Below are 12,640 nucleotides of genomic sequence, written 5' to 3'. Positions count from 1 at the left end.
CCGATGCCATTATCAGCATGACCATTCCAGTGATTTACATGCTGGAGCACACGTTAAACAGAATTCAGAGTCAGTTGGTGGGACAAGAGGAGGTTGAGGAAGTAGAGGAGGAGTCGTATGCGGAAGGGATAACATCTCCACGGTCCAGACGGTTGGCAGCACCAAGGCGGCAGGCATGGGAGGGTGGGGGAGAGGGATTAACCAGGGCGCATGGTAGCAGCCAAACTGTTGAAGAAGGTGCAGGAGCCGAGGAAGAAGTGGAGGACGAACTGGCGATGGGCATGTAAGACTCATCAGATGAGGGAGACCTTGATCACATTTCTGTTGTGTGAGGTTGGGGGAGAGGTCAGAGGAAGGAAGCATGATTCTTACCTCGCTACCAACACAACAAGGACTTGGTCCTCCTGGATGCGCAAGACACATGAGTGCCTTCTTGCTGCACTACCTGCAACATGACCCTTGGATTGTCAGAATTCGAAGTAATCCCGACTACTGGGTTGCCACACTCTTAGATCCCCGGGACAAAAGTAAATTTGCCGAAATAATTCCTGCCATAGAAAGGGATTCACGCATGCAGGAGTATCAGCAGAGGCTGTTGCAGAATCTTACATGTGCTTTTCCACAAAACACCAGTGGTGCACATAGTGAATCTCACAGTTCTAACGTGCAAACCGTGGGACTGTCGAGTCTTCATCACTCAAACCGTAACAGTAACACAGTATCTGCTGGTAACAGCAATTTTCTGGAATCGTTTCACCACTTTTTTAGACCATCCTTTGCAAGGCCACAGGAGACAAGAAGTCTGACACATAGTCAACACCTAGAGAGCGTGGTACAGGAGTATCTCCAAGTGAACATCGAAGCAATGACTGTGTCACTGGACCCTTGCTCATTTTGGGATTCCAATTTGGAAAAATTTCCGGAGCTCGCCACTCACGCCTTGGAGATCTTGTCATGCCCTGCAGCCAGCGTTTTCTCTGAATGTGTGTACAGTGCTGCTGGTGGTGTGCTGACAGATAAGCGCACGCGGCTGTGCACTGAGAATGTAGACAAACTCACGTTCATAAAGATGAACAAATCATGGATCCGCAAGGACTTTTCTACCCCTGTGTCATCCTGGGGAGACTAAAAGCTTGAGGATTTGGTAAAATCACCTCACCAACCGTTTTAAGCAACTCTGGGGCAATTGATGCCACTTAAGTGGTGTCTGTGTCACAATCTTTGGAAAAAATGGAGACTCTTTTTGGAGTCCCCTTGCTGTGTTTTACGTGACGTTGGCATCGTCAATTTCAGGTGGGTTGGGTGGCCCCCCCCCCATTTTAACTGTAAGAAACTACATACACTATGGCTTGGGGTAGCACAGATGGTTGAGTCTGAAGAGCTGTTTACTCAGAGGTCTGCTCCAAAGCTTCAGTGTCTGCTAGTCAGCGTAGATTTTTTAACTGCATCTAGCCTAGGCAATACTTTGAGCGAAGTAGCCCAGCTGCAAAGCATGCTGCACCGCCTGTGTATCTAATAAGAATTTTTAAATGCATCTAGCCTAGGCAGACTGCGGGGACCCCCAACCAAACCCAGACACTCAGTCCCCCTACCGCCCCCCTTTCCTTGACAATACAATAATGTAAATCTTACAACTGGATGGGTGAGGATCGGTCACAGCTTTATTAACTCTTTATACTCATTCCATTAGAAAGGCATTTCATTTTTAAAATAATTAAGCTTGTTGCAGCATGCCCTGGGTCTCCACACCGGCAAGTTGGCCAACAAGTGTAACTCTCCAACATATCCTTTCTATTTCCAGGTCACGGAGGATCCTGCGTACTCGTATGCAGGACTCAGACCCCTATCCATCACTCTTAACGCTTCTTCCAATCCGTCCTGGAGTCCTGGCAGGAAAATGTCTAGCCCAATATCCATTAAGTGAACACCGTCAGGCCGTATGAGGCCTGCTTTATCTCCTTCCAGTTGTCGGTGTTGTATCACTACACCGCCTCTGTCTCTTCTAAATTTTGCCATCCGAATATTTATTACCCGCCTTGTCCGTTTGATGGCCGTGATGTCTCACGCACCATGCCATACCGCTATCGGCACAATCTCTGACCATACTATAGTTAGTTTTGGGAAAAATTCTCTGAAGCGCTCAGTGTCATTATTGCCATTAGTTATTCGCTTTTGTGATGACCTAGGTCGTTTCCCCCGGCCTGTATAACTAAGATGACCGGACCTCTTGCCTCTCTCCCTACCTTGATTACCTCCATTAGTACCTGTGGCCATAGCAGGCCTCTAATACCTCTCCAGTTGAAATATGTGTTACGAAACTCTAATTTCCTCCGGCCTGGGTGGACTTTTGCCTTTTTTTCTGCCCAATATATATACGAGTGGCCTATCACCCACACTGTTGGCTTAGCGTCACCTGTAAAAGAAACAAACCACGTTAGGATAACAAGTCCGGTCTTATGTATCTCGCCAAACACGTGGATCGCCATCTCCCTATCCTCTGAACTTCCGTTTCTGACAATCCTGCTCTTGCTGCTTCCATGGCCGCGCCTATGCGGAATGAGTGTGTCCCATAATCTTTGGGGTGGTTCTCTGCCGATGTTATGCATTTATTAAATATAGCTTGAAACTGGTATCTTGATAATGGCATTCCATCAATGTGTGATAGGAAGAAATTACTTTGTGATCTGATGGTTATATATGTTTTTACTATTGTTACAAGACTCAGTGTACAGTTTGTGGGTTGTAGAAGTACCCAAGTGCCCCTGCCCACTGGAACCATTTTCGATTGGCGTATCCGTAGACATATTGCATTATTGGCTACGACTACGTCCTGGTGTAATAAGCCTCCACTGGTGGTAATTTTGGACTAATTCACTTATGCATAACGCCTCGAAGAAGGCGATCGCAAATGCAGTAGACAGTAGTGTTGCTTCAAATTGTGAGTGTCATGTTAATGGTGTTAGGGATATGATGTGAGAAATCAGTTTTAGTAACACGGGACGGGCCAAATACACTCCTGAATTGGCTGACTCCTTTTCCACCCTTTTATGGATTGTCTGATGATGAATCTCTTTGTCACATCTCCCCAATTCAGTAGTTGGAAGTGAAATGCTACTCCGGTCAGAAACCGCTGCGCTGACGCCCCTGATATGCCCCTCATCATTAGCTGGTGGAGAAATTCTATGGTGACTTGTAATCTGGCTTGTTCACATTGGTCAACCAGTCTGCCTGCTACTAGTATTGTCCACTCTTCCCATGCCTTACCGTATGCTTGCCACGTCGAAAGGGGCAACAAACGCTCTGATTAATGGCATCAACTATTCGCCACTAGATCGCATAGGGAGGGTGGGCAACTGGTGCCCGATGGGTGGGCGTTGGGGAGGAGCTCTGTGAAAATCTGCCAATTGAATTGTGATAAAGCGTTAGCAGCAGCTTTAGACCCCTCAGCATCGTGGCTAGCGCAGACCCATACATTGTGTTTTAGGCACAGAAATGCTAGCCGGCGTAGTAGGCCTAGCACTGGGAGAGACGATGATGCCATCTTATTAATGCAGTGCGCTAGGCTGGTGTTTTTTGTTATGTAGCGTATATTTTTGTTAGCCAGGTGCGCGCCCCATGTTTCTATTGCTACCACTATTGGGAAGAAAAATTATTTTCCGGGCAAGATGCAGCTAAAAATTCTTATTAATTTCAAAGCTGGTGGAGCTTGGAATAGATGGCCTAATACAATGAGTACCACACACTGCTACAAGCCCAAATATTTTTTCAGAGCTAGATGCAGATAAAAATTATTTTTAATTTGCAACCTGGTGGAGGTTAGTATAGATGGACTAATAGAACAAGTCCCACACACTGCTACAAGCCCAAATATTTTTTTCAGAGATAGATGCAGATAAAAATTATTTTTAATTTGCAACCTGGTGGAGGTTAGTATAGATGGACTAATAGAACAAGTCCCACACACTGCTACAAGCCCAAATATTTTTTCAGAGCTAGATGCAGCTAAAAATTCTTATTAATTTCAAAGCTGGTGGAGCTTGGAATAGATGGCCTAATACAATGAGTACCACACACTGCTACAAGCCCAAATATTTTTTCAGAGCTAGATGCAGATAAAAATTATTTTGAATTTGCAACCTGGTGGAGGTTAGTATAGATGGACTAATAGAACAAGTCCCACACACTGCTACAAGCCCAAATATTTTTTTCAGAGATAGATGCAGATAAAAATTATTTTTAATTTGCAACCTGGTGGAGGTTAGTATAGATGGACTAATAGAACAAGTCCCACACACTGCTACAAGCCCAAATATTTTTTCAGAGCTAGATGCAGCTAAAAATTCTTATTAATTTCAAAGCTGGTGGAGCTTGGAATAGATGGCCTAATACAATGAGTACCACACACTGCTACAAGCCCAAATATTTTTTCAGAGCTAGATGCAGATAAAAATTATTTTGAATTTGCAACCTGGTGGAGGTTAGTATAGATGGACTAATAGAACAAGTGTCACACACTGCTACAAGCCCAAATATTTTTTTCAGAGATAGATGCAGATAAAAATTATTTTTAATTTGCAACCTGGTGGAGGTTAGTATAGATGGACTAATAGAACAAGTCCCACACACTGCTACAAGCCCAAATATTTTTTCAGAGATAGATGCAGATAAAAATTGTTTTTAATTTGCAAGCTGGTGGAGGTTAGTATAGATGGACTAATAGAACAAGTCCCACACACTGCTACAAGCCCAAATATTTTTTCAGAGCTAGATGCAGCTAAAAATTCTTATTAATTTCAAAGCTGGTGGAGCTTGGTATAGATGGCCTAATACAATGAGTACCACACACTGCTACAAGCCCAAATATTTTTTCAGAGCTAGATGCAGATAAAAATTATTTTTAATTTGCAACCTGGTGGAGGTTAATATAGATGGACTAATAGAACAAGTCCCACACACTGCTACAAGCCCAAATATTTTTTCAGAGCTAGATGCAGATAAAAATGATTTTGAATTTGCAACCTGGTGGAGGTTAGTATAGATGGACTAATAGAACAAGTCCCACACACTGCTACAAGCCCAAATACTTTTTCAGAGCTAGATGCAGATAAAAATTATTTTTAATTTGCAACCTGGTGGAGGTTAGTATAGATGGACTAATAGAACAAGTCCCACACACTGCTACAAGCCCAAATATTTTTTCAGAGCTAGATGCAGATAAAAAATATTTTTAATTTGCAACCTGGTGGAGGTTAGTATAGATGGAACAATAGAACAAGTCCCACACACTGCTACAAGCCCAAATATTTTTTCAGAGCTAGATGCAGCTAAAAATTCTTATTAATTTCAAAGCTGGTGGAGCTTGGTATAGATGGCCTAATACAATGAGTACCACACACTGCTACAAGCCCAAATATTTTTTCAGAGCTAGATGCAGATAAAAATTATTTTTAATTTGCAACCTGGTGGAGGTTAGTATAGATGGACTAATAGAACAAGTCCCCACACTGCTTCAAGCCCAAATATTTTTTCAGAGCTAGATGCAGATAAAAATTACTTTGAATTTGCAACCTGGTGGAGGTTAGTATAGATGGACTAATAGAACAAGTCCCACACACTGCTACAAGCCCAAATATCTTTTCAGAGCTAGATGCAGATAAAAATTATTTTTAATTTGCAACCTGGTGGAGGTTAGTATAGATGGACTAATAGAACAAGTCCCACACACTGCTACAAGCCCAAATATTTTTTCAGAGCTAGATGCAGATAAAAATTATTCTTAATTTGCAACCTGGTGGAGGTTAGTATAGATGGACTAATAGAACAAGTCCCACACACTGCTACAAGCCCACATATTTTTTCAGAGCTAGATGCAGATAAAAATTATTTTTAATTTGCAACCTGGTGGAGGTTAGTATAGATGGACTAATAGAACAAGTCCCACACACTTGCTACAAGCACAAATATCTTTTCAGAGCTAGATGCAGCTAAAATTTCTTATTAATTTCAAAGCTGGTGGAGCTTGGTATAGATGGCCTAATACAATGAGTACCACACACTGCTAAAAAGCCAAAATATTTTTTCAGAGCTAGATGCAGATAAAAATTATTTTGAATTTGCAACCTGGTGGAGGTTAGTATAGATGGACTAATAGAACAAGTCCCACACACTGCTACAAGCCCAAATATTTTTTCAGAGCTAGGTGCATATAAACATTATTTTTAATTTGCAACCTGGTGGAGGTTAGTATAGATGGACTCATAGAACAAGTCCCACACACTTGCTACAAGCACAAATATCTTTTCAGAGCTAGATGCAGCTAAAATTTCTTATTAATTTCAAAGCTGGTGGAGCTTGGTATAGATGGCCTAATACAATGAGTACCACACACTGCTACAAGCCCAAATATTTTTTCAGAGCTAGATGCAGATAAAAAATATTTTTAATTTGCAACCTGGTGGAGGTTAGTATAGATGGACTAATAGAACAAGTTCCACACACTGCTACAAGCCCAAATAATTTTTCAGAGCTAGATGCAGATAAAAATGATTTTGAATTTGCAACCTGGTGGAGGTTAGTATAGATGGACTAATAGAACAAGTCCCATACACTGCAACAAGCCCAAATATTTTTTCAGAGCTAGATGCAGATAAAAATTATTTTGAATTTGCAACCTGGTGGAGGTTAGTATAGATGGACTAATAGAACAAGTCCCACATACTGCTACAAGCCTAAATATTTTTTCAGAGCTAGATGCAGATAAAAATTATTTTTAATTTGCAACCTGGTGGAGGTTAGTATAGATGGACTAATAGAATGATTCTATGCCCAAAAAGTTTTACTTGGCTAGGTGAAGTAAAAAAAATTGTATTCTATATACAGGTGGTGTAGCTTGCAACACAGATAGGCTACTCCACTGACTAACACACACTGCAAGAGGCCAAAAAGGATTTGCTTAGCTAGATTTAGCCAAATGCTGTGAAAAAAAACTTGCACAGCACTGGCACAGACGTGCCTGGCAAACACTGATAGGAACTGATGTAACCTAGCCCTCAAAAGGACTGCAATTACAATTAGTCCCTACTCCCAACTTATCTATTTAAGACCACAGACCTGCCTGATAAAAGTCATAGGAAATGATGTAACCTAGTCCTCAAAAGGACTGCAATCACAACTATTCCCTACTCCCAAGCTATCTGTAGATTTTTGCGAAAATTGGCTTGAAATTAACACTCAAAGTATAGCGCACACAGCAACAGCGGTGCCGTCAAACACGCAGCTGCAGCAGTGAGAAAATGGTGGCTACGTGGAAAATGGCTGGGTCTTATAGGGCAAGGACATGTGACATACACTGCCAATGACACATGCCCTTGCTTGTGTGAAAAAAAGCAGTTCTCTCCATGTGTGCGCTGCTGATAGGCTGACAGATTGCACCTCCCCACTGTAAATGCGGGAAAGAGAAAAAAAAATGGAGATCTTCATTATTTATGCAGAGATCCATCCCCTGCCCCTCCTCTCGCCCCGCTGTACACTCAAACTGCGTATTAACATTAATTTTCAGCATTACTGAGAAATAATCCAGTTATAATTTTGGTGCACGAACAGTTATCGAACATAACCTCGAACAGCCGGATTTTTTTCAAATCGTTCGGGTTCGTCGAACGGCTCGAACACCGCCCAAAACAGCTCGAATTTGAGATTGGCAAACAGTTCGAGTCGAACACCGCTCATCTCTAGTGGCAAGCTGAGCGAGATGCCCAGGAAAGAAAGGAGGAGAGGCAGTACCAGCTACAGTTAGAGCAGCTGCGGAGCTGGCAGGACCCACTGGCTCAAACAGCACAGACTCCAGCAGCCCCAAAAGCTAAGCTGCGCTCAGAGGATCTGCCTGTCCTGGAATCGGACGGATACCTGGACCTTTTCCTGAAAGGGTTTAAACAGGTGTGTCTCCAGTACCAGGTACCCAAGGCAGACTGGGCACGCACCCTGTCCACCAGGCTAAGAGGGAGAGCCCTGGACGCTTTCTCGTCTCTCCCTGCAGCCCAGCACCAGGACTACGACCTCATTAAAGCTGCACTGATTCTGAGGTACCGTTTCACGACTGAGGTGTACAGAGTGAAATTCCGCAGCCTGAGGAAACGACCGACCAAGAGCCATCTAGAGACTCTGCTCCAGATGAGTGTCCAGCTTCACAGATGGGCAGAGGGAGAGATAGACAATCCCGATGAAGCAACCTTGGATCTGTTCCTCAAGGAGCAATTGTTAAACATTTGCCCGGAGGAAGTGCAAAAATATTTCCTGGACCGGAAACCCCAAGATGCCAGAACTGCTGCGGAGCTAGCGGATGAGTACGTCGCCAACCGGACGTCGCGGAGACCCGTCAGAACAGGCTGGAGGGGGGGTAAGACCAATCCTGTTGCGGGTAACCCTGCAGTTCCCCCTGAGACTACCCCCACCCGAAAACCTATGGGCCCCATTGTTCCCCCTACAAAGCCCCAGGGAGGACCCCCTCGATGTCATGCCTGCAATCAGCCGGGACATTACTGGGTGAACGGCCCTAGCCGGAAGAGAAACCCCCCTACTTCCCAAACCCCAGCAGCGGGTCCAATAGTTTATGTGGTGGGGAGGGGTGGGGCCAGGCCCAATGACAATCACCAGCAAGTGACTGTGGGCAATAAAGTGGTTATGGGACTAAGGGACACGGGGGCCGATGTGACCCTAATACAGCCTGAACTGGTACCCCCGGAGAGTATCATCCCTGGAAAGACGCTGACCGTCAGTGGGGTTGGTACGGAGAAGATAACTCTAGCCATGGCTTGTGTGCATCTGGATAGGGGTGTGGACAAGGGACTGGTAGAGGTCGGGGTTACATCTCGTCTCCCTGCTAATGTCTTTTTGGGGACAGACTTGGGGCGAGAGCAACCCCACTGCCCCGTGGTAATGTATCTGTAAGTGATATTATACTTTGTGGTACCATACATGCTGATCCTTGTAGTGATGTGCCAGCTGACAGGAGTGCAGCTGGGGGGGATTTAGCCCCCCTTCCTGCTCTCTCAGCTGACATGTCCAGCTCTGAACTTTTCAATGAGAATGCTAATGTAATTCATTGTCGTGCTAATGAACTCTCTGGCTTGGCTGAGGAGCTGGTGGCGGCCTTGCCTGCCCCAACCAACTGTCAGCTTGCACATGATCCCTCCAGCAGCTCAAAACCTAGTGAACCTGTCAAGTGTGTATCACATGTTGGGGCAAACGACAGTGACCCCACAACCCATCCAGGTGAGGGAAGGGGACCGGGACTCCCTGAGGAGACCCCAGGCATTGCTGTGGTCACCCGCAGCAGGAGGGCTCAGGAGGCAGAGGCCGCTTTGCACCCTGACTCCTCCACCCCATGACCTGGGTCTGGGCTCACTGGTGTTAACCCCGCAGCGCTGTTCCCTAAGGGTTCCAGCGAGAGTGCAGCCTTCAGGTCCCTGTTAGCGGGCTCCAGCCAGGAGTTCCAGGCGGCTGTCCAAGCTGACAGCAGCCTGGAAGCCTTGAAGGAACGCGCAGGTAAGCCCCCCTTGGAGACAGACAAGGACCGCTTGTTCTGGGACCAAGGGAGGCTGTATAGGGAAACACTGTCCACAGATGGACAAGAAGGTTGGCGCGGCGAGAGGCACCTAGTGGTACCTCAGCCGTACCGGGCTGAGTTGTTACGGCTCGCGCATGAGATTCCGTTGGCTGGTCACCTAGGGGTCGCTAAGACCACGGCTAGCCCACTTGTTTTATTGGCCTAAGACGGGGACAGCAGTAGTTGTCTACTGCCGTTCGTGTGTCACCTGTCAGAGGATGGGGAAGGAGGGGCCAGGCCCTAAAGCCCCATTAATACCTCTGCCCATAATAGGTGAGCCTTTCCAGCGGATTGCTGTGGACCTCATTGGGCCGCTGCCCATTCCCAGCAGCTCCAGGAAACGCTACATACTAACGGTAGTAGACTACGCTACTAAGTACCCAGAAGCTGTCACGCTGTCCTCCATCTGGGCAGACGTAGTGGCCAAAGCCCTGCTGGAAATCTTCACCCGTGTTGGTTTCCCCCAGGAGATGCTCACGGACCGAGGGACCCAATTCGTGTCTGACTTGATGCAGAGCCTGTGTAAGCAAACAAGGGTGCAACATCTGGTGTCCAGCCCATATCACCCACAGACTAATGGCCTGTGTGAACGGTTCAATGGCACGTTGAAACAGATGATCCGAATGTTGGTAGAGTCCCAGGGATGCGACTGGGAGCGACACCTCCCACATCTGTTGTTTGCTTACCGGGAAGTGCCTCAAGCCTCGACGGGGTCCTCCCCCTTCGAGCTCCTGTATGGAAGACGGGTACGGGAACCCCTTGCTCTCGTGAGGGAATCCTGGGAGGAAGAAGCAGCCACCCCGGGCGTTTCAGTCGTTGAATTTGTCTTGCGATTCCGTGACAGAATGCAGGCTCTGACGCAGCTGGTGCATGACAACATGGTCCAGGCCCAGGCAGAGCATAAGCGCTGGTATGACCAGAATGCTCGAGAGAGGACATACCAGGAAGGGCAGAAAGTATGGGTCCTAGTCCCTGTGCCCCAGGAAAAGCTTCAGGCAAGATGGGAGGGCCCTTATGACGTGCATCAGCAGCTCAGCAAGGTCAATTACCTGGTCACCATTGACCCTGTCCGGAACAGGCAGAAGGTCTTCCATGTCAACATGATGAAAGAGCATCATGACAGGGAAGCCTGTGCCTTTCCGGTGTGCAGTCTGCCGGAGGAAGGGGAGGAGGAGGACCACATGGATCTGCTCGCACATGCCTGTGCGGGAGAGTCCATGGAGGATGCCCCCATGAACATCCTTCTGTCTGAGGACCAACGGTTCCAGCTGAAGGAGGTCATGTGCCCTTTCCCTGGCCTCCTCTCAGGAAATCCCGGGCGGACAATGCTGGCAGTCCACCGAGTGGACACGGGGAATCACGCCCCTATCCGGCGAACGGCATATCGCGTCTCCTTGGAGGTACAGGAGTAAATGCGGAAGGAGATTGCCGAGATGCTGGAGCTGGGGTGATCCGCCCGTCCACCAGCGCATGGGCCTCACCTGTAGTCCTCATACCCAAAAAGGACCGGACGACTTCGTTCTGTGTGGATTACAGGGGGCTCAATGCCATTACCGCCGATGACACATTCCCCATGCCGCGCATCGACGACCTGCTTGACCGGTTGGGCAAGGCTCAGTACTTGACCATCATGGATGTGAGCCGAGGATACTGGCAGATTCCCCTGTCCCCAGAGGCACAGGAGAAATCACCTTTATCACTCCTTTTGGACTGTATGAGCCCACCGTCATGCCATTTGGCATGAAGTATGCCCCCGCCACTTTCCAGCGGATGGTCAACAACTTGCTGTCAGGGTGCGAAGGGTTCGCAGCTGCGTACCTGGATGACATTGCCGTCTTCAGCCCCACTTGGGAGGAACACCTTCGGCACCTGACAGAGGTGCTGGGGCGGATCCACCGGGCAGGCTTGACCATCAAGCCGGGAAAGTGTCAGATGGGCATGACCGAGGTCCAATACCTGGGGCACCGGGTAGGTGGGGGGAACTGAGACCAGAACCCGGGAAGGTGGATGCAATCACGACCTGGCCCACCCCAAGGACCAAGAAACAGGTTATGTCTTTCTTGGGTAAGGCCGGGTACTATAGGAAGTTCGTACAGGACTATAGTGCCCTGGCCAAGCCCCTGACAGACCTCACCAAGAAGAAGCTGCCGCAAGTTGTCAACTGGACAGCGAGTGCTCCTTCGAGGCCTTGAAAGCTGCCCTGGCGGCAACCCCTGTACTCCAGGCGTACGACGACTCTCGGCCGCTTGTAGTACAGACTGATGCCAGCACCTATGGACTCGGTGCGGTGCTGAGCCTACCTGACTCAGCAGGTCAGGAGCACCCTGTTCCAATATCTCAGTCGGAAACTTCTGCCGAGGGAAGTGGCCTACTCTACGGTGGAGAAGGAATGCCTGGCGATCGTGTGGGCTCTGCAGCATCTGCAGCCATACGTGTACGGGCGCCATTTCACCGTGGTGACGGACCACAACCCCCTCACTTGGCTATCTCGAGTAGCCGGTGAGAACGGAAAGTTGTTGCGTTGGAGCCTAGCTCTCCAACACTACAACTTTGATGTTCGGTATAAGTCCGGCCGGGGCCACGGTAACGCAGATTGGTTATCCAGGCAAGGGAAGGCAGCTGAAGTGCTTGCGGATGATGACCTCTGAGGTCTTCCTCCGAACGCACTCTAAAAGGGGGAGGTGTGGCGAGGCCAGGGACTGGAAATTCATATTCCCAGTTATGAAGGTCTCAGCAGAAATGCTAGTCTGACTTCAAAGGACCCCAGGGGGTTGGAGGGCCATGTGTTCCCTCCTTCTTCCTGCTGCTTCCAGGTAATCAGCATTAACACAATGGGTACCTGGGCCTGCAGTCTCACCTCAGAGAGGACAAAGTATTTACATCAGCATTTGTTTCCGTTCAATACATCAATCCCTGGGAGCCTCCGTTCACACCAGGGTGACAAGCCAGGAGAGAATTGAATACAGGTCAGCCAGGATATATATCTTTGTAGTGCAAACACCTATTCCTGACAAGAGTATGGGGGAGCTAATTGAA

The sequence above is a fragment of the Phyllobates terribilis genome, unplaced genomic scaffold, assembly GCF_046119375.1.
Source record: "Phyllobates terribilis strain yellow unplaced genomic scaffold, ASM4611937v1 Scaffold_7__3_contigs__length_470593459, whole genome shotgun sequence".
Taxonomy (NCBI): domain Eukaryota; kingdom Metazoa; phylum Chordata; class Amphibia; order Anura; family Dendrobatidae; genus Phyllobates; species Phyllobates terribilis.
The sequence above is the reverse complement of the archived record's forward strand: the minus strand, read 5'-3'. Positions refer to the sequence as shown.